General features: G+C 36.1%; 1 long non-coding RNA gene across 1 annotated transcript; it reads left to right on the top strand.

Annotated features, from left to right (window-relative positions):
• Positions 1 to 23,118: 23,118 nt before the first annotated feature.
• LOC147503596 (uncharacterized) lies at positions 23,119 to 26,258 on the top strand. Its single transcript, XR_015220215.1, has 2 exons — positions 23,119 to 23,200; positions 26,055 to 26,258. It is a non-coding gene; the product is annotated as an uncharacterized LOC147503596 (long non-coding RNA).
• The last annotated feature ends 1,115 nt before the right edge of the window (positions 26,259 to 27,373 follow it).

Raw genomic sequence — 27,373 nt, 5'->3', positions numbered from 1 at the left:
CTCCTATATAACAACTATTTTTTAGAGTATTATTATTATTGATTAAGAATGATTTTAGCATGTTAAACAACCTGTTTTTACATCTACTTTTATTTATCTTGTCATCTTGCGCAGTAAATTCCCCAACTCGCATAGCTGAAGCTCTATCTGTCTAGATTGGATTTGCCCCAAAACCGACACGAAAGTTGTCTGAGATTACCTATTATGGTTTGTTTTTTTAAAATTAGCGTTTAGAATCACAACTTTTGAGTATGAGTATCTTAAAATAACTCTCCATAGTATTCAAAGCTAGAGGATATAAAAATGAAAATTATACGCCCCGGAGTAACCAAAATGATACTGGATTCACGTATAATTTTATATTCTTGTCAAAATATCTATATGGTTAGAGATATCTTTCGCTTGAAAAAAAAAAAAAAAACTGAGGCATCTCCAAACAAGAATTAAACAAATAAAGTAACCCAAAATGATACTATTCTCTGTTTAATTCTATCTTTTGCCTCCACCTCTCTATTTGTCTAGAGAATCCGACGTTAAAAGACTCAAACTTGTACAAATTTTCAAAAATTCTTCCATACTTCTAAAAATCTTTTCCCTTCTAAATCTTTCCCCGTTCTCAATCTCTCTCTTTCTAAAAACTTTCAAAAAATTTAAAAATGTCTTCTGTAACGAACAAAAACCCTCCACCTAGCAAGACTAGATGGATCAAATTCAATGAACGTATGCAAGCACTTCCTAGAGAATTGCAACTAAAGATATGGACATATATACCAAAAACTATTCCTGGGTTGGGTAAGAGTTCATACGCACGTAAGAGACGAGCTATGAGAGAAGGCTGATGCTCAAACTATCAAACACCAACTTGTCTCGGTCTTCAACCTCATAGTGAAAATTCAGTTTTCAAAGTTTTCAGGTGCCAGCCACCTGCGCACCAAGCACAGCTGAAGAGACTAATCCAACCATCTGGTTGGGATTGACTTAAGTTTTTAAAAACTTCAAAGTGTTAGGAATCTGACTTAAAATGACCCACCTTTCAAAATTTCAGTCCAAACTTATTTAAAACCCAAAAAAAAAAATTAATTTTTTTCTTCTTCTTTTGTTTGTATATATTTCCCTTCAGTTCTTTTTCGTTCTTTCCTTTGTTGTTTTTCATCTACCGTTGGATGTGAGTATACCCTATACCATTGCGTAGCATTTTCAATGTTGATCGTTTTGGTACTTCACGGGTCAGGATCAGAAGAGTAACGAAGCGCGGATCGGCTTTTGAAGTTGGAAAGGCACTAAGGACATTATCAGAATTATCTAATTTCATTTGGGCTTGGGCAAAAAATTTGATTAACTTAAAGAGGCACGTGCCATCAAACCTATTTATAGCTCGAGAACGCCCTACCAAGCTAGTGGATTACTTCACTGAAGGTGTCACTCGACAGTTCAATTAGCCCATGGACAGAATTTACTTCCTCCATGAGGGCCAAAGGATTCTGCACTAGCACATCCACCACCTTAGGCAAGGTCAGCAAGTTATCAGGATGGCTCAGAAGAATTTTAGAGAGGAGCAACAATCTTTCCAGCAGGAGCAACAATGATTTCAGCACAGTGTCATAAGGACACTGTAGAGCATTAGAGATGCACTCCCGCGTAGCGATAGACATGCTAGGACCTGATGTCAGCCAGGAGAAGGACCTTCTCGACGTCGTGACGAGTCACACACGGATTCTGACTAGGCAGCTCCCTAGTGTCCGTATAGATAGTTTATAGCTTATGTTTTATTTTCAGTTTATTTTTTTAAGCACTTATGTATAATTATAACTAGTAGTGTAATTTTAATATTGTCTTCTTGTTTTATTTGTTTTCTTGTGGAATTTAGTTTATGAGTAGAAGGTAATACAAATGCATCATGCCAAAAATTTCCATTTTTCTTTTCAGCATTTCATATGTTTTCAAAAATACAAAAGCCAAAAAATTTTATAGTAGAATAATTATCCCTAGTATAATAAACCATGTATTTCTTGTTATATATATCAAACAACCTATGCCCCAAACTTATTTGGGGGTGGCGTATTTTCATCATGAAAAACAGAATACAGGTGTATCGCCGTTTTTACTCATGTTTCTATGGTAATTGATAAGAGCCCAAAACTGTAGTTTTAACCCCTAATAATATTATATTTAGACCAATTATGTGTATAATAAATAAGAGTTAGTACTGTTTACATGCGTTTATGTATTTCAGGCATTGGAGTCAAATATGTGAAGAAACATGTCACTTTTGTAAGATAAAGGAGCAAAGGTTGATTGCTAAGAAGTTCTATGATTAAAAGCCAAGATTCAAGGAGAAAAAGCTTTTTAAAGCCCAGTCAAAGATGAAAAGTCAACGCGGGCAAAAATAGAGCAGAAAAGTCAATAGAAATTCTGCAAGCCGTATCTTTGGACTCAGACCTCGGAATTAGGCCTATTATACGTCAAAACGACCGAATCGAAAAGAGCTTTCTAACAGTCCAAAACTTAACCCAATAGGAGGAGCAAAAGTGGATGAAAAGGCTATTGCAATAATATGCAGCGGAAAAACCCTTTTTAGACTTATGTAATTATGTTTTAGGCTTGATTTAAGGGCCCAAAACATGGCTCCAAAGTCCATGCACGAAAATGTAGACCTAGCCTCTCTTATATAAAGAGGACTAAGGAATAACTCTCATATACTTAGACTTAGATAGATATAATTAATTAGAGCTAGATAATTATATTTTAGACTTAGTTATTTAGTTTAAACCTTAGTTAATTATTGTTCTTCAGTATTCATTAGATTAATAAAAATTCATTATTGTTCTTCATTATGTCTCCTTATATATCTGTTTATGATTGTCTAATGACATCTAGCTAAACATCCATTAGAGGGGTTTGATGAAGCTTGATGAAGACTTGATATGTTAGTTAGAATTATTGCTCGTTAAGAGTTTCACTTTAGAAGAATAGTTGATTCGCCATGAGAATGGGTTGGACTTCTTCACATGCTAATTATTAGTTGGTAGAGATTGTTATGAGTGATTAGGGATCAACACTTAATCTTATTTGATTAGAACTGCAATAATCGACACTAGCATATTAGGAATACATCAAGTGGATTCAAATCTCCCTAATCCCTTCTCCATATTCACATTTCAATATTCTATTATCATAAGTATAAGTTAAACATCTTATTTAAATTCAATTGTCATATTAGTGTAATTTAATTCATTACTCTCAACTGTTTTGTTAGTAGCGATTAAACTAGCAGAAACTTACGTTTAAATGACTAGGAGTGGAATGAATTCTCTACTCCATTTATTGCATGATTCAAGAGAGTAGATAACTTTGATAATCTAGAATGCAATTACTATAGCGTTTACTTCTGTTTAAGTCTAATTAGTTAAGTAGGAGTAAACAAGAGTTTTTACATTTATTAAATGGCGTCGCTGCCATCTTAGTTCTGTTTAAATTCGTTTCCTTTAGAATTTTCGTCCCTACCAAAATTCCATTAAAACCCACCCACCCTTGTTTGGTTCTGACTGTGTTTGTTTGGCTCAGAAAATATTTTTTTTCAAAAATCTACTCGGATCGCGCCCGCGCCCATATTAGACTATCTCGAGAGCGCGCACGCCCTAAAAACACTGGACATTGGTTCAGGCAAGAGCGCGCACGCGCCCTTCTACGCCTAGTTCCAAGCGCGCCTATCCTGTTAGAGGATTTTTTTCTAGCATATCAGGGTTGTTTGATTGTTTGTTCGTAGTTTGCTTTATATTGGCCTTAGCCTTGTATGAGACTAAGGTCCAGTACTAGTAAACCATCTTCGGTTATTTATCGTAAACGTAAACGCATACGCCTATCTAGAATACACACACTACACATGCACCAATGGCTGATGAAACAGAGACTCCTCTCTCTGATTTTTACAAGGCCCTTAATGATAGCCCTAAGTCGTGCATTGTTCTTGCAGACCCAGTGGGGGATTTTCGAATCCCCCCGAATATATTTAATTTGTTACCAGTTTTTCATGGGTTAGACCATGAGAAGCCTTATCAGCATATGTGTAGGATAGAACAAGTTCTTACCACATTTCATCATCCTACTGTTAGTTTGGAGCAAATTAAATTGAGGGTGTTTCCTTTCACCCTCGCCGATAAGGCGACATCTTGGTTAACTGCCCAAGCGCCTAATTCTATGGACTCATGGGCCAAACTTGTTTAATTATTCATGGAACAGTTTTACCCACCGCTAAAGACAAATGAAATTCTTCAAAAATTTTATTTCTTCTGCCAGAATCCTTATGAATCCTTTTCAGAGGCCTGGAATCAGTTCACTGATCTTCTCATTGAGTGTCCACATCATAACCTTGCGAAAGACACGCTTGTTCGTGCCTTTTTCAAAGGGCTTTTACATCACCATAAACAGGTTCTTGACATAATGACTGGGGATAGTTTCCTTAGTAAAGGTGCCTCTGAGGCTTATAGGTTTTTGGAAGATCAATCTAAACGTCAAAATAACTGGGGGTAATAACATCCCCCGCTCCAGTAATTCTTCTTCCACAGTTAAGGCTGCCAGTATGTTTGAGGTTAAATCTGATCCTGAGCTTAAAACTTTAATCGAATCTCTCACTAAAAAGGTAGAAGCCATTTCTGTCCAACAACAACCTACTCCGGTCATGAATGTCAACACTCTTCCATGTAATTTTTGTTACAGCCTTGAGCATCGACTAATATTGTCCTCTAGTCTATGAACAACCATCTGCTCAACCGGACAATGTTTATTCCAATAATAGCGAACCTAACACACCTTGGAGACAACATCCCAACTTTGGTTAGAAAAATAATCATCACATTACACCTCTAGGGTTTAATAATCAAAATGTCAGGGAAACGCCAAATTACAATCAAGCTCCACTGAGACAAGGACAAGGACAAGGTAATTATAATAATTATAATGCTAATAAAGGTATCATTCTGGTTACTAATAACTATAGCAACCTACCCATTAATAATCAACGTGAGATAGTTCCAGTCACACCACCTGTGACCACTACACCTACACAACCGGATCGTCTCGACACCTTCATACAGGTTAGCTAACAGCTTTTCCAATCCATGACTCAATCTAACTAACAGGTTTTACAATCCATTAATCATTTAACCCAGTAGTTAGCCCAAGAGAAAACCCAACCAAAAGGTGTGTTTCCAGGTCAAGCCGTACCTAATCCTAAAATGCCAAACACAACCTTTGAAGTAACCAGTAATCCTAGTAATGAAAATATCAAAGTAGGTGAGCTAAATGCCATCACCACTCTCCGTTCTGGTAGAGTAGTTGATAACGCCATAACGATGCCTGTTGTTACCCCACTAGTGGTCCCTACACCAGATATTTTACTAGATAACGAAGTAGTAACTGATGATCCTACTCCTGTAGAGGTACCAGTTAAACCTCAACCCAAGAGGAAAACGGCCAAGGTTAAAACTCATATTGATCCATATGCTAAATATAGAGAGAACCCACCGTTTCCCCAGAGACTAGCCATGTTACACAAGGATACTAACTTTGATGAGATTAGGGATTTTTTTAAAATCTAATGATTAACCTACCTTTTCTTGACGATATTAAAAAGTTACCACAACATGCTATGTTTCTAAAAGAGTTGTGCACTACTAGGAGGAAAACCAATATACCAAAAGACGCCTTTTTAACTGAATAGTTCCCAACTCTATATGAACATAATGGAATCGTTAAGTACAAGGACCCTGGTCGTCCTACTATACAATGCACCTTGGTGAATACCCATATGATGACTGCGCTATTAGACCTGGAGGCGAGTGTTAACTTACTCCCTTATTATTTATATAAGCAAATAGGTCTACAGGAGATGCAACCTACTAAAATGGCGTTGCAATTAGCGGATCAGTTTATTAAGTATCCTAAGGGTGTTGTTAAAAATGTGCTGGTTAAGGTTCAAGATTTTTACTACCCATCAGACTTCGTTATCATAGACATAGAAGTCGATAACGACTTTGTTCCTATCATTTTAGGGCGTCCTTTCTTGACAACTGCCAATGCGCTCATAAACTACCGCGATGGTTCGATGTCCATGTCCTTTGGTCATATTTCTATTGAGGTAAATGTTTTCAAAATGATGAAACAGTTACCTGATTCGTCTATAGATGGGGAAATTAGCTTGATCGAGAGCTTAGCTCAAGATTATTTCAATAATACATTTCCAGAAAATCAGATGCACCAATTCCTTTCCTTCGGTAGCTCTGATTTCGACGATGACTCCTACTTAGAGGAAGTCAACGCCCTTTTCGATTCTACCCTATCTTAGATCCTTTGGAGGCTCTACCTTCCGAGTTTGAAGACCTCTTACCCAAACAGGTCTTCACTACTTAAGACGAGGATCCTCCAGAATCTTTTTTGCCAATTCCTCCCACCCCTGTGCTCAAACCTCTTCCTGCTGAGTTGAAATATATCCAGCTTGATCCGGATGGTAGTCATCCGGTGATCATATCTTCTCAGTTATCTGCTGATGAAGAAGCACGTTTGATTAGGGTAATTAAGGAACATCGTTCCGCGATCGGTTGGTCCCTGGACGACATTAAAGGGATTGACCTTGGTGTATGCATGCATCACATACATTTGGAGGATAATGTAAAAACTTCACGCTAACCTCAGCATCACTTGAACCCTGCCATGAAAGGGGTGGTCAGGGAGGAAGTTTTATGATTACTCGATGCGGGGATCATATATCGCATTTTCGATAGTGAATGGGTAAGTCCTATTCACGTGTCCCTAAGAAATCAGGGGTTACCATTATTCGTAATGCTGCGGGTTAATATGTTTCCACACGTGGTCCTATGAAATGGAGGATCTGTATTGATTACAGACGCTTAAACGCCATGACACGAAAGGATCACTTTCCTTTACCCTTTATATATCAGATGCTCGAACGTCTAGCTGGTCATGCCTATTATTGTTTTTTAGATGGCTATTCTAGCTATTTTCATATCATTATTGATTCTGATGACCAAGACAAAACTACCTTCACATGTCCTTTTGGAACATATGTGTATAAACGGATGTATTTTGGTCTCTGTAATGCTCCTAATACCTTCCAGCGGTGTATGCTTCATATTTTTAGTGACATGGTGGAGCGCTTTATGGAAGTTTTCATGGATGATTTTTCTATCTATGGAGACTCTTTTAGTGAGTGCCTGTCTAACCTTTCTTAGGTGTTGACACGATGTGAGAAGAAAAATCTGGTTTTAAATTGGGAAAGGTGTCATTTTATGATAAAGAAAGGGATAGTGCTAGGTCATATTATAACTAGTGATGGCATTGAAGTAGATAAGGCTAAATTGGATAAGATAGCGTCTTTACCTATACCACAGACTGTCTGTGACATTAGAGCCTTTTTAGGCCATGCAGATTTCTATAGGCGTTTTATCAAGGATTTTTCCAAAATAGCTAAGCCTTTAACTAATCTGCTTTTGAAGGATGCCATCTTTGATTTCAATTTTGACTGCAAGCAGGCTTTTGCAATTTTAAAAGCCGCTTTAACATCTACACCAATTATACAGCCTCCCGATTGGTCTAAACCTTTCGAGCTTATGTGCGACGCTAGCGATTATACTGTTGGTGCTGTGTTAGGACAAAAGCTAGATGATAAGTCGACTGTAATTTATTATGCGAGTAAAACTTTAAATGATGCTCAATGCAATTACACTACTACTGAAAGGAATTTTTAGCTGTGGTTTATGCTTTAGATAAATTTCACCCTTATTTGGTTGGTTTTAAGACCTTAGTTTACACCGACCATGCAGCTCGTAGGTACCTTCTCGCCAAGAAGGATGCTAAACAGAGATTGATCCGATGGATTCTTCTCCTGCAAGAGTTTACCCTAGAAATTAAGGATAGATGTGGGTGGAAAATGTAGTTGCCGATCACCTATCTAGACTTACCAATAACAGTGATAGTGATTCAGAGTCCATACCTGACTCTTTTCTTGATGAACATCTTTATACTATTTTTTCTACACCGTGGTATGCCGACAATGTAAACTACTTAGCTTCTGATATTATTCCTGATATTTGGCCCAGAAATGAACGTAAGAGGTTTTTGGCAAGAGTTAAGCTACTGGGATGAGCCCTACCATTTTAAGTATTGTGCGGATTAGATTATTCGTCGTTGTATTCCCCAGTGGGAATATAATTAGGTTCTATCCTTCTACCATGACAAAGAGTGTGGTGGCCATTTTAGTGGTATGAAAACGGCAACTAAAGTTCTTCAATGTGGTTTTTATTGGCCTAGCCTGTTTAAAGATGCCCAAGTTCATTGCAAGACGTGTGTTCGTTGCCAACAACTTGGGCATATTACTAAACGTAATATGATGCCATTAAATCCCATTTTGGTGGTAAAATTTTTTGATGTCTGGGGCATTAATTTCATGGGTCCTTTTCATGTGTCCCACGGTTTTGTTTATATTCTTGTTGTCGTGGACTATGTTTCAAAATGGATAGAGGCCATGGCTTGCCGTAGCAATGACCACAAGACAATTGTGTATTTTGTTAAGGAATACATTTTCTGTGTGTTTGGCATTCCTAAAGCCATCATCAGTGATGGTGGAACGCATTTTTGTAACAGAGTTGTTGCTTTTTTAGTTAAAAAATACGGAGTGACCCACAAGGTGGCCACTCCTTATCATCCACAAACTAGTGGCCAAGTAGAAGTCTCTAATAGGGAAATAAAGAAAATATTAGAAACAACAGTAAATCCTGATAGAAAAGATTGGTCTAAGCGTCTTAATGATGCTTTATGGGCATATCAGACTGATTTTAAAACTACTATAGGTGATAGGATTATATACTAAAAGCATTATTTTTGTAAGAACTCTAATTCTTTATATTTTGAATGAGAATCATATGGGCAAATGTTATGCATATTATATATGTTATTAGTTATATACATGCATCTAATACTTTATGTTGTAGATGATATGGTGTGTGGTGACACACAGAAGATCATATCATCAGTACCTTATAAAGTATAAGTAAACGTTCACAACCTAGATAGATTTGGACAAACTATTGGTACAGTTGTAGTATAATCTGGTATTAGTCTATCTTGACTATAGGATTACACTAGTGCACTTTGTGTGTATTGAACAGGACCAAGTGAGGTTGTTTCTCTTTATACTTACTATATGAGAGAATAAACACCTCTGTTATTATGGATGCTTGTCCTTTTAATCTGGATATAATAACGGGCACTTACATGCATTGTACATTGCTTTAAATCATCAATGAGTGAGATTCATTTGTGAATTAACAAACTTGATGGATTGGATAATGACATTGTATGTAAGGTGTGCTGTTGATTATAAAAGAAATCCGTGACCCGCAGGAAGTTGGGTTGATAATGTCCCCTTGAGGAGCTCGTAAGGATTGTCATGTAAACCTTGTAGGTGGATTTAATCCGACATGACAATGAGATTGAGTGGTACTACTCAAGGACATAAGAAGTTGATTAATGTAGTTGTCAGTAACTTGACTTAATCAATGGGCATTTGATATCTTAAACAGGGGGAGATCAACAAGCATATAATATAGAGCCCATAAACGTAACACGTAATTTGGGATTAGGGCGGTAGTGCAACAATGGCCTTTAATGGAATAAGCCATTTATTGACAGACTTGGGCCGTGTGTTCTAGGCGAACATGGGAAGCCCAAGCCCGTCAAGAGACCTAACTCTGATTTCTCCTCATGGTCCATGTTGTAGCCTATAAATTGAAACCCTTCGCTCCTGGCCGAACTACTCAAGGTTTTCTCAAGAAAGGTTAGTTCCAAAATTGGTTCTGAGCTTGTGAGTGAAAAAGGCAAAGAGAGAAAGAAGGGGCTGGTAGATCGTTGCCCACGCAATGTCCATTATAAGGATAGGAATACAACAGAAAATCAAGAGGTTGCTGATTCGGATTCTCAGAGAAATCACAGCTTATCTAAAAGGTATGATTCTAAACAAAATCGTGATAACCTTTATTCCACTGTGCATGGTTCCCACGGTTTGTAAACTGCAACCATAACGGTTCCTACAATAGGTATGTCTCCTTTTAGACTTGTGTTTGGAAAACCTTGTCATTTGCCCATTGAATTAGAGCACCGTGCTATGTGGGCTATAAAAAGCCTTAACTTCAATTATGATGAGGCAGGTGTTAGACACAAATTGCAATTAAATGAGCTTAAAGAAGTCCGTAGCAATTCTTATGATCTCGCGAAAGATTATAGAGCTAACATGAAACAAGTTCATGATAAACAAATTTTATGTAAGGAGTTTGTTTGGTCAAAAGGTCTTGCTTTATAACTCCTGTTTGCACATTTTCCCTGGAAAGTTAGAAACCCGTTGGTCTGGCCCTTTTATAGTTACTGAAGTCACCCTTACGGGGCAATCACCTTGTTAAATCCTGAGGACAACAATACCTTTAAGGTTAATGGCCAACGATTAAAACATTTTCACGAGTTAATGTCCCCAGATATGGAGGATGTCCTTTTACAGGACCCTGTCTATGAGGACTGACCTTTGTTATTGGTGTACTTCCTTTCATTTCCATATTTTGGTTAGTGCACCATTCAGGTAACTGGGCCCTCCCTTTGGAGTGTGTGGCTGTAAGTACCGGATCCTAAGTCCACATTTAACATAATTCACGTTTTCCACTCTTGCATGTTTTCTCAATTTTTTAGTCATGTTTCTCTATGGTGTGAATTATGTCTTTATTGCTTTATTGTTTTCCTTTATTTTAAAACTTATTCATAAAAAATAGAAAATGTTAAAACCATACAAATATGTAATCTAGCAAGTTTCGGGAATCTGACTTTAAAAGACCCACGTGTTTAAACAAATTTTCTAAACCCTGTTTTCAAAATTTGTTTGGGGGTGGGGTGTTGGTCTTTCCATTCTTATTCACTCAACTTCCTATTTTTGTTGTTTATGCCGTTTAGTCATATTTTGATTCGGGTTGACACTATCTATGAATTTATATTCCTTATGTACACATAACTTATGTCATGCACGCACTTTGAGGCATTTTCCATTTTCTTACATGTCAACCATGGTTAGATTTGAGTTTTTTTTTAGATCATTGGATTGTACTCTCTCTGTTGATTGTTTTCATAGCTCATTCACAAAAATCGAACCGTTAACGAATCGGGAATTTTAGTTTTAATTTCACGCGGCATACGATGGAATTGGTATTTTTTGAATTTGTTTTGGGCTTGGGCCCAACTGGTTAAACCCATGCGTTTAAATCTATTCACATTCTTCATCTCCTCCCTGCCTCCAAGAACAAATTGAACCATAAAAAAAAAAAATCCAAAAAGCCACACACCCACTCCAATTTGTTTCAAATAGAGTTCAATTAGAACTTTTCCCCACCTTTCAATCCACCCAAATTCAAATTCCAAACCCCAATGGCGACCTAAAACCGAAAAATTCTTTCGAAACAAGCTTTTGTTTCTAAACAATTTTCTCCCTTTTATGAAACTGAGATGATTAGTAGGAGGTGGAGAGGGTTGTGGTATTTGGTGAATGATTTTTATCACACCGATTTGGTATTGAATTTCTATAAGAAGAGGGAGATTGAGGGTAGAAAGATTTTTGTGAAGGTGAATGGTACGAGGAGAGAAGTGTGTATGGCTTTGTTGTCTAGGATTCTTGGCATTAATGCAAGACACGACCTCGTAGTCACAATGCAGGAATCGCAGTAGGGTGGGATCGAGGAATTGATGAAAAAGACTATATTGGAAGGACAGTACAATGTGAAATCGCATTATGTTCGACAGTCATCTCTGAGAACCAACCAGCTGGCTGTAGCTCAGTGGCTTGGTAAGAACATCATTGGCACCTCGAAAGTCAGTGACCTCAGCTCGTTCTGTCCGCACGTTCTTTGGGTCTTTCAGGAGAAGAGGTATGAGTTTTGCATCCTCAACTTTTTGATTCTCGAGCTTAGAAGCATTGGAATATCTACTGCACCCTTCCCTATTCTGATTACTAAGATCATGCTGCATTTTAGAGCTATTCCAAAAACTCAACGGATTATGTTGAAGTTGCATGCAAATGCAAAGATTTATAAAGACTGTATTCAGAGGAAGTGGAAAGTGCATGAGGATAGGGGTGTTGAGATTGAGTCGAGTGATGATGATGAGGAAGACACGGCATGTTTTGAGGTTGATGCCTTGGAAAAGGCTACTTCTGATATAGAACGCATGGCATTGTTTCATCATGGCCTACGTTCTCTTAATACCATTTGTGAGGATCTACGGACTAGGCAGGTTAACATCCATCAAAATTTTGAGGACCTCAGTGCTAGTAACCGGGAGCTCTAGGCTAACAAGGAGACCCTAGTCCAGCGAGATAAGGAGCGTGGGGAATCCATGAACGCGTATATAGAGGGATAAAGGAAATTCCAAGTCGAAGTTCTTCGACGCTTGCCACCTGATGGGGGTTCTTCTTCAGATACCTCTATGAGGCATGAGCGTCGTCGGCGTAGGACAGATGACTCTGGCCCATCCTCGTCGCGTGGCTAGTTTTTGGTTGTAATTTTTGTTGTGTTAAGACTAGTTTTCTTGTTTTTCATAGATTTTTGTTCCGAATTGTTAGTTAAGTAGTTAATATTTGGATTCTTTAATCGTTATTTCATTTTAATTTAATTTGAAGTTATTTTGGTTTTCGGCATATGATATGTGTTGTATCATGAATTCCACCCTTTCAACTTGTTTGGGGGTGGAATTATTTATTTAGAAATGCCTATAATCTTATCCACGTATTTTTTTGTCGAATTTATTGTCGGTTTGATTATGATTGAGTTATGTGAGAATGTTGCTATTTTGGTGTCTCTAGAATTAGAAAGTGATGTTTGGTGCAACCTCAAGGAGTCATATGTAGATGATTGCTATTTTCATTCCAGCCAAAAAGCTATTGGTTTGGTTTTGGAGTATGCCTCTTGTCTGTTTCTATTTTGGATTTAGAACTGTCTTATTCCATCATGTTGCCTTAACTAGTTGGGAAACTTGTGGAACTTAGAAACTAGTTCTCTATAAAACCTTGGTGCACTCTCACGTCACATCACACCTCTCACTTTGCATCTCTCACTTTGCCTTTGAATTTTGCACTTCATAGCACTCATCATACTCAGAGTGCGCACGCCCTTTGTTTTGCCTAAACTCTGAGCGCGCGCACACTAAAATCACTAGACATCGAGCAAGGCAAGAGCGCGCCCACGCCCTTCCACAGACAAAGTTGAACGCGCCCGTGCCCTTCACCTCAGCAGCCACTTTCAGTCCTGATTTTTAGTACAGGTTCTTCCAAGGTTGTTTCCATAAGTTCTAGAGCATGTTGTGTGATATGAAGCCTCCCCAGGTCATACCGGAGCAGTCCTTCGAAGATTTGCTTGGGAGCGAGACCTATGGAGGATGGTTCTGCGAAAGGATCGTGCAGTCAAGATGGCAGAATCTACTGGTAAGTCCTGATGACTCATACTCACCTAAACTTACTGAATATTTCAATAATAATTCTAAGTTCATTTATCGACTAGATTGAGAACAAGTGTTCTATGTCATAGTTAATGACACGACCATGGAGTTCAGCAAGTTTTTAGTTGCCTTTACTGTGAAAATGACTATGTCTGTTCTTAAAAACTCATGGGGATATTTGACTAATAATGTATACCTTTATAACTATAAGTACTTTCACGAGACTTATGGGGTAGGAATTATTCGTGTAAGAGGACTGAGGGTAATATAACATAGCCCTTGGTAGCCTGTCCCTGAACGTAGGCACTACCATGTTCTTTATCATGCTAAACATATTAGGGGAATGACATTTTTCTTCTGTGAATGATGCCACTTACAGCGTTTTCTTTGCTTTAGCCACGGGACGTATGCTCTATGACCTTCCCCAGACCTTAGTTTCTAGTTTAGCTCGAGCCCACAGTATGAGGCATAAGTATCTTCTTATGCCTGTCTTAGTTTGTCAAATAATGTTATGTTTCTTTCCAGATTTTTGTGCATGTTTCATGGATTGGGTTGGGGTTGACACTGTGTGACCCACCAACTGCATTATATTGGGTGTAATTGGGTTGCCCCTTACACCCCATCCGACCAAGTGGCGGTTGACCGGTTAGCAATTGTAGATGATAAATGGCGTGAGGCCTGACAAATTATCATGGCATGGCAGGATGCCAAGGAACCTCAATTCTTTATTTTTGTTAGTGTCTGCTTATGTCCCAAACAATTTACTTCTTTTTAACCCCATAACGGGTGGAACTTGTATAGAGTTGCGTATGTTTTTCTTTACCTATATTAGTATGTTTTAAATTTGTTTTGCAGGTGTTCTTCAATTTTCACGTGTTTCCATGGTATTTCCTAACCTTCTTATTTTAATACTTTGAGGACAAAACATGTTCTTGTTTGAAGGTGGCATAGAAACACGTGTAATTTAAGGAACCTATTAGGATAATATATGTATAATATGCACTTGTTTTATAGTAAAAAAAATTAAAAAATTCATAAATATAAATAAAAAGTTTATGCTATACACTTAGGAATATTGGTATTGTTTCTTTCTCTATGATGATATTAGTCTAGATATTTTACGTTAGCTCTTATATTATAATAGTTTTTAGAAATTTAGGTTAATATGTAGGTAATAATCATTGCATCTTTCTATAAATATATTGCATAAGTATCTATGATTGTTTGGCAAAAAATTTCTTAAATCAATGTTATAGTACTTATTCTACAAATCCTGTGAGAATATAGCCTAAAGCCCTATATGAGTGAAATATTTGAGAAATGACATAAGGGATAAGTAAATTCCGAATAGAGAAATCACACGTCCACTTGCTTGATCACTATACCATATCCTAAGCGAGAATTTAGGCTCTCTTTGGATCGATATAGCTAGAAATTCAAACCTATATGAAGTTATTTTCCGCTAGTCGCCCCTCTAAGCCTTTCTTTAGCCTTTCATAAACCACAAATTCTTTACTCTTTTATAAAAACAAAATAAAAATAAAAATCAACCTACCCATTTTTGAATGAGTTTGATAATAGAGATGAAATGAAGAATAGGAAAGAGAAAGACCTGTGAAACCAAGAATTTGTTAGTTGCTTCAAATAAGAAAAAGAAGTTTCCATCCAAATAAAATAAAATAAAAAGTTAGAACTCCAAAAACATAATCAAAGGAGTCAAAAGCCAAAAGAAAAGGAAAAAAATGGCTAAGGATGGAAACAAAGTGTAGAAGCAAAATAAAGAACAAGGTTTTCTCTAGTTACATAATATGAAGACTCTATTATCTTAGACTGGTTCTTTTTTAATATCAATTTCCTTCATTCTTAAACCATCACCTAATCCCTGCAACACCTAATAAATACATCTAGCTTAATTAGGAATAGGTTAGTGTGATAGTAAGTAGCAGATGTGATTGATTGACTTCGGCTTCCTTGTGTGTCATTGAGATTGTAAGGTAAAGTGTGCCCACTGCGCAATGGAGTGAGCGAAACTTGAGTGGAAAAATCATAGTGATTTTTGTCTTGATATATATGTAAGGACCTACTTAAGGACGCTATTCAATTCCAAAATTTCATAAACGGACTTGTTACTGCATTTCATAGCATATATAGTTCATTGTATATATGTTTATTCGTAGATGATTGATTATTATGCACGTATTAGCTTAGATTTCGACTTGATTATTTTGTATTCATTGCTATTGAAATGTATAGATATCTGAGGATAAAGTAGGAAACAATATTTTTATTTCTTAGTCGTTGTAGTATAGATGAAGTTTGTGAGTACCTTCTCTGGAAAACTCTCACGAGGCTATAACTCGTCCACTAGGGAATTCCTAGTTGTTTAAGGCCTTGTTGCATATGGTCAATGTAATCACACTCGGCGAAACGAGATTAATTAGAACTCCATATTTGGTCACTTATTCTAATTTCTCATATTTGCTTTAGGACAAACAAAATGCTGTTTGGGGGTGGTTTAATAAGAGCCCAAAACTGTAGTTTTAACCCTTTAACAATATTACTTTTTGACTAATTATGTGATTAATAAGTAAGAGTTTGTACTGTTATAGTGTTTTTGTGTATTCCAGGCATTGGAGTCGACACTAGCATATTAGGAATACATCAAGTGGATTCAAATCTCCCTAATTCCTTCTCCATATTCACATTTCAATATTCTATTATCATAAGTATAAGTTAAACATCTTATTTAAATTCAATTGCCATATTAGTGTAATTCAATTCATTACTCTCAACTGTTTTGTTAGTAGTGATTAAACTAGCGGAAACTTACGTTTAAAGGACTAGGAGTGGAACGAATTCTCTACTCCATTTATTGCATGATTCAAGAGAGTAGATAACTTTGATAATCTAGAATGCAATTACTATAATGTTTACTTCTGTTTAAGTTTAATTAGTTAAGTAGGAGTAAACCTTGGTTTTTACATTTATCAGTAATCTCTTTCCTTATCTCTTCATACTTTGAGGACAAATCATATTTCTATTTGAGAGTGGTATATTAACATTTTGCAAAAACTAGGTATTTTTTATATTAGATATAATAGTATATTTCTTCCTTTCTAAAAAATTTTTGCGAAAAAGACCAAAAATATTTTTCTGTTTAGTATTAAAAGTCTTGTTTCCTTTCTCTATGATGAATAAAAAGTTTAGAAGTCTCATTATAACAATAGAGTAAGGATTTGTTATTCGAACTTAGACTAATATACGTACAATAGTTTCTGCATCTTTTCATGAATGGCATGCATAAGCATTTGATTGTATATAACAGTGAGTTTCTGAGACCAAGGTTATAACAATTAAGTTTCATATCCTGTGAGAATCTAGCCAAAAGCCTCATTTGAATGATTATTGAGTGATGACACAAAGGATGTTCGGATAGAAAGACCACACGTCCACTTGCTTGATCACCACACCATATCCTATGAGAGAATTTATGCCCTTTTTGGATCGATATAGCTAAATAAACGTTAAAAACCCAAAAAGATAGTTTTCCTCTAGTTACCCCTCTTGAGCCTTCACCAATTCCTAAAAGCCTTTTTATTCTTCACCATAAATCCCTAACCCGTTACAACACACAATAAAAAGCTTACCTAGCTGACGAGTTGAGAATTGGATGGATATCAGAAAAAGAGAAGAGAAAACCTTGTACAAAAACATATCAGTTAGTTGCTTCAAAAAGAAAAGAAAAGAAAAGAAAAGAAAAGAAAAGAAAGACTCATCAAAAACCAAAACTCCAAAAAATCAAAGGAGTCAAAAATTGAATCTCCCAAAAGTTCAAAATCAAAGGAGATGATATTAGAAACAAAAGTAGAAAGAAACTAAAGCAAAGTTAAAACTCCCAAAATTCAAAATCATATGGAGTCACAAAGCCGAAGGGCTAAATAATCATAATTCAAAAAAAAAAAAAACAAAACGAGGTTCTTCTGTAGTTACAAGTATCTTGAAGACCCAATTTCCCAATTTCCCAACTTATCATCTGATTTTTTTTTCCCTTCCTTTTTCTTTCTAAACCATCACCCTAGCCCCATAACTTCTTATAAAAGACCTCTAGCTTAATTAGGAATATGATGGTGTAATAGTAAGTGGCAAGTGTGATCAATTGGCCCCGCTTTCCTTTAGACGTCATTCGTGTATGTGATGAATATAAATGTCCACTGCATTTGATAGAATGAAACTTGAGTGAATCTATCAAAGAGTTTGTGTTTTAACACATCCCTGTGAGAGCCCACCTTAAGGACGCTCTCTAAAAGTTTCAGAAACGACTCTGCTTTTGCATTTCATTGCTCATGTTTGCACATTTATCTTTAGATGATTAAATTACTGTACATATGTTATTCTAAGTTCAAAGGAGCTTGTCCTTATTCCCCGCTAATGAGATATATATACTTCTGAGAATAAATAAGGAGACAAGACCTTTTGTACTAGATAGAAGAAGTTTGTGAGTACTTTCTCTGGAAAACTCTCACGAGGTTTAAAGCTCGACCACTAGGGAATTTCTAGTAGTTTAAGGCCTTCTTGCATATGGTCAATGCAATCGCACTCCGCGAAACGAGATTAGTATAATCAATAATAAATCACTCATTTGTGATCTTAGTTTTTTCTTTCATCTTTGCTTGAAGCAAAATGCTATTTGGGGGTGGTGATCAGCTCCCAAATGTGCGTTTTATTATCCTTATATTACAGCATTACATTCTTTTTTACGTATAATGAAAAGACAACTTATAGCTTTTATTACCCTTTTCAGGTTACAGAGCAATTCAAATCACTTATCATAAAAGCTGCGTCTTAGCACCGAAAGGAGCCTTATTTACGCTTATTATGAACACTCGAAGCTACTATGAAAAAGTGTTGAAAAAGTCAAAGTCAAAGGTGAAAGACTCAAAACCAGAGAGTTGAAAGTCAAGTCCTTAACTCAGAAGACTAGAGATAGATGTCCTTGATACAAAAGTAGGATTTCTTTAAAACCTAGCTTGATCAAGAAGAAATGAAAAAGCAAAAGGAAAAAGCATAAAGCAACCTTTGTGAGGTGTCTTGATTGTAGAGGGAGAGGGCAAATCAGTCTTTTGTAAAAATAGGGGTATAAGAACTCAAAAGTAGGATGAGAGAATGTACATAGACTTATTCTAGTGTCATGTAGGAGTAGTGTAGGATTTTATTTTTTCAAGTCATTTACATTCAAGTTGTTTACTTTTTGTTCTTCAATTCAATCAAGTTATTTATTTCAAGTTTGTTCTTCATTTCAAATCAAGTTATTTCTTTCAAGTCGTGTTCTTCTTTTCAATCAAGTTATTTCTTTCAAGTTAGTGTTTTTAATCATTCAAATCAACAAGTATTTTCTAATGTTCTTCAATACAACTAGAGTTAAAAAAAACAAGTCCTAAAAGATAAGAAACCTACCTTCCTTCCTTCCAACTCCCATTCATTCAAGCTCTAAACAATTTATGGTGAACCTCACTCAATAAACTTTGGAATACTAACCACTAAAACTTCACATGCATATATATGGAATGAGGTTACATGAGATTTTCTTAACGATTGATGTGTGTCTCCTTGTCTAATGCCAAGTTTGCTTGATTTGTTTATGATTGTGTATTAGAGGACCTACAATAGATTGATTTTTTTTTTTTACGTTTTTCACTTTGTGTATTGGCATTCGGTCTAACTGTTAATGGCTCTCTTCTCTGACTTGGTTTCAGGTAGCACACTTGTTCCTGCAACAGGAATTCTTGTAGTCCTTGGTTTGTCTACATCCCTATTTAGAGTGAGGTTCCACTCATGGGTTCATTAGGGGAATCAACATCTGAAACAAGTTGTAGTAAGCCTTTTGGAATTGGATTCATATAATATATATCTAAAGAAGTCTTCCATCTCCTTCAGAACTTACCAAGCTATTGTTTTAATTCTAACATTTCTTGCATATGCGAGTTATCATGCCACAAGAAAGACAACTGTATATTGGCTCTCATGCCGATATTGTATTAGAAAATGATTGAAATAATGGATAATATTGTTAGTGTACGATATTTGCCTACCACATCGCCATCTCTCGAAATCTTCAAATTTTCAAAAATGAAAATTTGAAGATTTCGAGAAGAAATAAAAAGTAAACTTGAAATTAGTTTTTTTTTTACTGTTCATATATACTGCGCATCGGTACTGTGCACCCGACACTGTTCATCAGCATTGTTCATTCGATACTATACATCGATGCACTATTCATCTAATACTGTTCTTCAATACTGCATATTGGCACTGTGCACCCGGTACTGTACATCGACATTTTTCATTCGGTACTGTTCGCCTGATACTATTCATCAACATTGTTCATTCGATATTATTTATCCGAGATGGGATTTTTTGGAAGTAATTTTTCGGAATCCAAGATGAAATTTTTTGCAAGTGAATTTTTGAAATTTGAGATGGAAGTTTTGTAACTAATTTTTCAAAATTCCAAAATTCAATTTTTTATTTTTTATTTTATTTTATTTGTTATTGTTGTTTTTTTTTAGAGCTAGGATTTTGCCTTTGGCCATACATCGCTCTTGAAGACATAAAAGACGATGTGTTGAGCATTCACAAGAATTCTCCACAACTCAAAAACTTTTGAACTTTAGCTAGGATTTTGCCTTTGGCCATACATCGCTCTTTGACATCGGAGACGGTCGTAGAGAGCACTCACATGGATTCTCCATAATTTTTTTTTTAATTGAAAATTTTGAATTTGAAGTAGAATTATGATATAAGGAATTTTTTAATCTGAAATAGGATTTTGACAATTAAAATTTTTGAATTTGAAATAGGATTTGATAAATGAAAATTTTGATTTCAAAATAGGATTTGATTTTGATAAAAAGAATTTTTGAATCCAAACGTAGGATTTTGACAATTTAAAATTTTTGAATTCGAACTAGGATTTGATAAATGAAATTTTTAATAGGATTTGATTTTGATAAAAGGAATTTTTGAATCCATAATAGGATTTTGACAATTAAATTTTTTGAATTCGAAATAAGATTTGATAAAAGAAATTTTTGAGCTCTTCATCCAATCTCAATTGATCGATCCATATTGTCATTGATTGATTCATATATGCCTCAATTGAGTGGTATCGACATTAATATGTCATCCCATGTGGCCATGTGAGCCTACATCGAAAATAAGGTTTTGTCTCCAAGTGTTTGAGTCTTATATCGATCTAAGTCTTTTTTTACCAAAGTGGAGTGGATTGTAACCACAAACTGAACCCCACTTTTTACTTTCAATTGAACCCGATATCGGCAAATTTCATTTGCAAATTCCAATCCCATCAGCAAGAAAATTAAATTAAACTTCATCTTCCCAAAAAAAAAAAAAAAAAAAAAAGGTTAGTTAGACTTAGTCCCCCTCCCCCATTGCAAGATCCAACGGCTACGAGATGATTTTTTTTTTTTTTTTTTTTTTTTTTTTTTTTTTTATGAAGAAATCTGACCGTTGGATCTTACAAATGGGAGGGTATCACTAATATTTTTGAAAATGGGGAGAGGGGGGTAAGTCTAACTAACTGATAACCATAAAAATAGTAGAATCCTAAATATTAATGTTAACAACACTAATACGTAATCCTACCGTTCTTACGTTTAAATCAATTCTTCTTACTCTCAAAACATAATCATGCAATATAATGAGTAAGGATTCGTCCACTCTTAACTCTCTAGACTTAAATCGAATTCAACTAATCAAACCCAAAAGGAACAATGGTGAGAGTAATGATTTGATGTGAAATTTTTATACTACCATTCCCAACACAAGAACAATAATAACAATAAAACATAATTAAATTAAACTGAAATTAAAACTAATTTAGAACTAAGATTGTGAATAACTAATTATGAATTTAAGACAACTAAATCTAAATAAGAATTTAAGCAATAATCTAAATTGAAATGAAGAACTAATACTTTATTCTAAAAACTAAAATATGATTCTAAACTAACTAATTGAATGAATGTAAAAAAAAAAAACTAGATCTAGATCTAAAAACTAATCTAGATCTATCTTTTTCTAACCCTAAACTCCATTAACATTAGCTTCCTAACCTAACTACCCTTAACAAAGAGTCAAGCTTTTGTTTTTATACTTTCAGATCCAAAAATCGTGCATGGGCTTGGAGCCATATTTTGGGCCGGAAAATCGGGCCCAAAACCCAATTTCTTTAGTCCAAAATGGGCTCTTCAGCTGTAGTTGGCTTCAATAGATGTTTCGTCCACTTTTGCTCCTCTGATTGGGCCAAGGCTTGGACCATTGGAAAGCTCTTTTCGAGCCGGTCGTTTTGACATAAGGTAGGCCCAATTCCGAGGTCTGAGTCCAAAGATATGGTCTTCGGAAGTTCTACTGACTTTGTGCACTGTTTCTGCCCGCGTGGACTTTGACTTTTCAGCTTTTGACCGGGCTTTACAAAGGCATTGTCTTCTTGAAAATTGGTCTTTAATCACATAACTCCTTAGCAACTGACCTTTGCTCCTTTATCTCGCTAAAGTGGCACATTTCTGCACATAATGGACTTTGAAGCCTGAAATGCATAAAAACACGTAATCAATATTAACTCTTACTTATTATTCACATAATTGGTCTAAAAGTACGTTTGTTAAGGGGTTAAAACTACAGTTTTGGGCTCTTATCAAACCACCCCCAAACAGCATTTTGCTTGTCCTCAAGCAAAGATGAGAAATTAGAATAAGTGACCAAAAATGGGGTTCTATCTACTCGTTTTATTTGAGTCGCGATTGCATTGACCATATCGCAACAAGGCCTTAAACCACTAGGAATTCCCTAGTGGATGAGTTATAGCCTCGTGAGAGTTTTCAATTGAAAGTACTCACAAACTTCATCTATACTACAAATCGACTAAGAAATAAAACTATTGTTTCCTTATTTATGTCTCAATTATCTATACATCTTACTAGCAATGAATACTGAGAATAATCATGTCGAAACCTAACCTAATATATGCATAATAATCAATCATCTACTTAATAAACATATATACAATGAGTAATGCTATGAAATGCAGATACAGTCCGTTTCTGAAACTTTGGAATAGCGTCCTTAAGTAGGTTCTCACATAAAAGTCAAGACAAAAATCACTCTGATTTTTCCACTCAAGTTTTGCTACTCTAGTGTGCAGTGGGCATACTTTACCTTACAATCTCAATGACACACAAGGAAGCCAAAGTTGATCAAACACATCTGCCACTTACTATCCCACTAACCTATTCCTAATTGAGCTAGAGGTCTTTATTAGGTGTTGCGGGGATTAGGAGATGGTTTAAGAAGGAAGGAAATGGATATTCAAAAGGGACATGTAACGCCCGTATTTTAAAATACGTATTTTTCTATTTAATTAATTAAATTATTTATTTTCAAAATTCGTCGGACCGGACTCGGGATATGTGGGCCTGGTTTTTGGGCCCGAGTCGGTGTTGGGCTTGGGTTTCGGACCCAAGTATATAAACACATTTTTCTAGAAAATAGGGTTCAGAGAATAATAAAATAATTAAAAATGGAGGCTCGAGCGATGGAACGCGACGGTTCGGACTACGAGGGATTCGTGGTGTTTCTGTTTATACAGGTGAGTAGATTTTATCTCTCACCACTACTAAAACTATGATTTTCGTCGGTTTAGTATTTACGTATTTTTTTACTGTTGAGTGTTTCCGACCAGTGTTTATATAATTTTTAGTTATGTCGATATGTTTAGAGTTTGTACTTGGAACTGTTGAACCTCGACAGACGTCAATGGCGTCGCCAAGCCACAGGGACAAATCGTCCTGATGGTCTTGTTTAAACTCTGTTTTTTTGTTATATACTGTGATGTTAGAGTTTAATGGGTTGTGGATGTATGTTGAACTGTCGGTGGTAGTGGGGAGTTTGGGCGTTGCTTGAAACTTCAAGGACGCGAGAATGGCGGTGGCCGAACCGGTGGTTGGGGCTGTTCTTGGGTTTGGTTTTATTTGGTTTGGGTTTGATGATGATGGGGGTCGTGTGTGGTGCTGTGGAGAGCTTGGGGGTGGCTGTGAAGCTTTCACGGTTCAACCATGGCGTTACTGTGAAACTGAGGACTTTGATTTTTGTGTATTTATTTTCTGTGTTTGAACTGTTTTGTGGTATTGTGGGTTGGTGTTTGATGTATGGTGGTAGTGGGGATGGTTGGGGGCTGTCGATTGGAGCTCGGAGAGAAGCCATTAATGGCGGTCGCGATTTTAGATCTAAGAATTTGGAAGTGATTTGTTTCTTCGAAATCGGGGGTTGCTTGGTGAGTTAAAGTCGTGGGGTTTTCACCCCACATAAAAATCGCTAGGTTGGATTGGGTGGTTGTGTGGAGGAGGTGGTGGCGGATTTTGGTGGTTTGTTGGTGGAGGAGATGATGAACAAGATTTTTCTCTTGGGCTTGGGCCTTAGCTGTTTGGTTGGGCCAAAAGCTCTAATTTTATGTGGGCCGGTTCTATTGATTTGGTTGGGCCCGATTTTAAGTTATTTTTGGATCAGTTTAATTAAGTTTTGATTGGGCCCGGTTTGGTTTTAATTTGTGGACCAGTTCAGTTAAATTGATGGGCCGAACCATTTGTGTGTTGGACCAGTTTAATTAGTTTCCTTTGGGCCCGATCACTTAACTATTTTGGGCCAGTTTCTAATATTGCTTGGGGCCAGTCCATTGGACTTAAAATAGATCTATTTGGGTCTTTCAATGTTTAGACTTCCGGGTTCTAAGGTTTGGGCTTGGCCAGTTGGGTCCGAACCATTACCCTTGGTCATGAGCCCATGAGCCGTGCACCTTTGACCTTAGCCATGAACCATGGCTATGACCCTGAACCTGTCGAACACGGAAACGACAGTTTGACTTTGACCAGGACACGTTGACTTTGACTTTGACCATGACATGTTGAGTTTGACCTTGACCATGATGGGTTGACCTTTGACCGTTGACCGTTGACTTTGACTGTTGACCGTTGACTGGGAGTGTTGACTTTTCCAGTTTTTCACCTATTTGATTATATGGATAAATATAGTAATAAAATATTGTTGAGATTGTATAACTTGGTTGGTCATTATCTAATTTAGATTTGACGTGAGTAGTGGGTAAAACATATATATATTGGGCTTTGATTGTGGACTGTGGACTGTTTATTTGTGCTACGTTTTATGTGTATATTATATGGACACATATAGTAATAAAATCTTTGTGGAAGCTTGTATAATTTGGTGGTCATTATCTAAGAAAGATTTGACCTTGATGTTGTGTATTTTTGACACGCGACGATATTTGAGATATTAGGAGATATTATATTCCTAATACGTTATAATAAAATGTATGTGATCGTTGAAGCATTGTGACATGAGATAATATCTTTGGGATATTTATATTAATGCAATATCTTGGAGAAATGTATATACACTCCATTATTTTATATGTGAGATGCTAATATAGTATTGGTGAATATTTGCCCACGGGAGTATGGTGTAGTGCAATAATATATTGGCACGTGAAAGAATGAAAGTGGTTATGAGATATAATTGAGATGTTTCTAAATATTATGGCTTAGTGCAATAAGGTAATTGACCTGCACGTGATATAGTGGAATGTTTATGAGTCATTAATGTATGACACCTGAATAAATTACATAACGAAAATCCTAGAACCTGACTACCACAACTCATGTGATTGGCCCTTCTGGCGTTTCGATTAATCGAATGGCCTTCCCATACGGCGTTTCGGTTAAGCTTGAATGGCCTTCGGCGTCCTCCGGGCGTAATAATAAGTGGTTTGATTATTCCGTTCGCAAAATAGAACGATGATGCGCAATATTTTATGCCGAATAGTGGCGGTGCTTACATAGATTTGGCTTCCGTGTGAGGATTTACCTGGTGTGCGGCATCCCGCTCAGGGTGGTTACGCACGGAGTGGCTCATTATGTAAGGGAGGCATGTGGATGTACATGTTCGGCGTTGGGTTTGCGATTGTGGTAGCCAGGGAAACTAGGTAAGACATAGATACGACGTGATTTTAGGGACACGAAAAGAAAGCCTAAAATAATATAATTATGGTAATATCTTGGTTAATGATGTATCTTTAAATAGATGAATGTATATAATATGTTTGGTTGGTTATTTGTTTAGTTGAACCTAAGGCGCCTCGATGGAGGAACTACATGCCTTATTTATTATGTGTATAGTTTGTTGTGTGGTTAGTGGGAAGTTAAGGCGCCTCAGTGGAGGAACTACCTGCCTTAATTATTATTCTTAAGGATGTTGTATTTGTCGTTGAAAGTTAAGGCGCCTCGGTGGAGGAACTAACTGCCGTAGGGATTGTGTATATATATGTATAATTATATGTTATATTTTAGAGCTACTCACACCAGCATTGTTTATAATGCTGACCCGATTTGCATGTTTGCTTATCGGGGGTGTTCATTCAATGAACATAGTTGATAAGTTTTGACAGGTTTAATGTTGAAGAAGATTGGTTGCGGCTTGTGGTTTGCGTTAGCGTTGCATCTCAGGATGTGTCTTGTTTTCCTTTGAGGTGATATAGATTTTCAGTTGAGATAATGTTATTTGCATTTTCATTTGTAAATTATTTTTGAAATGAATAGGACTGTTGTTTAAGTTAAAAATTTTATTGGTTTTAATTATCCGCATATTTAAACTGTTTATGGGTTTTTGGGAATGGAGAGTGTGTCGCACCTCGGAGATCGAAGAGTCGGAAACAAATAATGTTTTTTCGAATTCTGTCGAAATTCGGGGTGTGACAGGACAAGTCTAAGATAATAGAGTCTTCATATTATGTAACTAAAGAAAACCTTGTTATTTACTTTTGCTTCTACACTTTGTTTCCATCCTTAGCCATTTTCTTTTTCTTTTTCTTTGGCTTTTGACTCCTTTTATTCTATTTTTGGAGTTTTTATTTTATTTCTATTTTGCTTTTTCTTTTCTTTTCTTTGGATGGAAACTTCTTTTCTTTTTCTTTTCTGAAGCAACTAACTAATTTCTGTTTACACAGGTTTTTCCCTTCTCTTTTCTTCACTCATCCTATTCTCAGACTTATCTAAATTGGGTAGGTTGAATTTTTTTTATTTTGTTTTGTTTTATAACAGGGTAAATGATTTGTGGTTTATGAAAGGCTCAGTGGGGCGACTAGCGGAAAATATACTTAGGTCGGAATTTCTAGCTATATCGATCCAAAAAGGGCCTAAATTCTCTCTTAGGACATGGTATAGTGGTCAAGCAAGTGGACGTGTGATTTCTCTATTCGGAATATACTTCTCCCTTGTGTCATTTCTCAAATGTTTCACTCATATAAGACTTTAGGCTATATTCTCACAGAATTTGTAGAATAAGTACTCTAGCCTAGATTTCATAAACTTACTGCCAAACAATCATAGATACTCATGTAATATATTTATAGATAAATGCAAAGATTATTACCTATATATTAACCTAAGTTTATAAAAACTATTCTAATGCAAAAGCTACGTGAGACTTCTAGATTATTAAGAGCATAGAGAAAGAAACAATACCAATATTACTAAGTGTATAGCATAAACTTTTTATTTTTATTTTTATTTTTATTATTTTTAAGACAAATAATACGTAATATACAACCTAATATGTGCTTAACATTTACATCGTGTTTTTATACCACCCCCAAACAATTTGGGAGAAGGGGGTTCATGAAACAATTCAATAGCACAATTAAATTATGTAACTAACTAATTTTTATAATTTTTAACATTTTATAAATAAA

The sequence above is a fragment of the Coptis chinensis genome, chromosome 4, assembly GCF_015680905.1.
Source record: "Coptis chinensis isolate HL-2020 chromosome 4, ASM1568090v1, whole genome shotgun sequence".
NCBI lineage: Eukaryota > Viridiplantae > Streptophyta > Magnoliopsida > Ranunculales > Ranunculaceae > Coptis > Coptis chinensis.
Note: the sequence above shows the minus strand (reverse complement) of the source record. Positions and strands in the feature narration are given on the sequence as shown.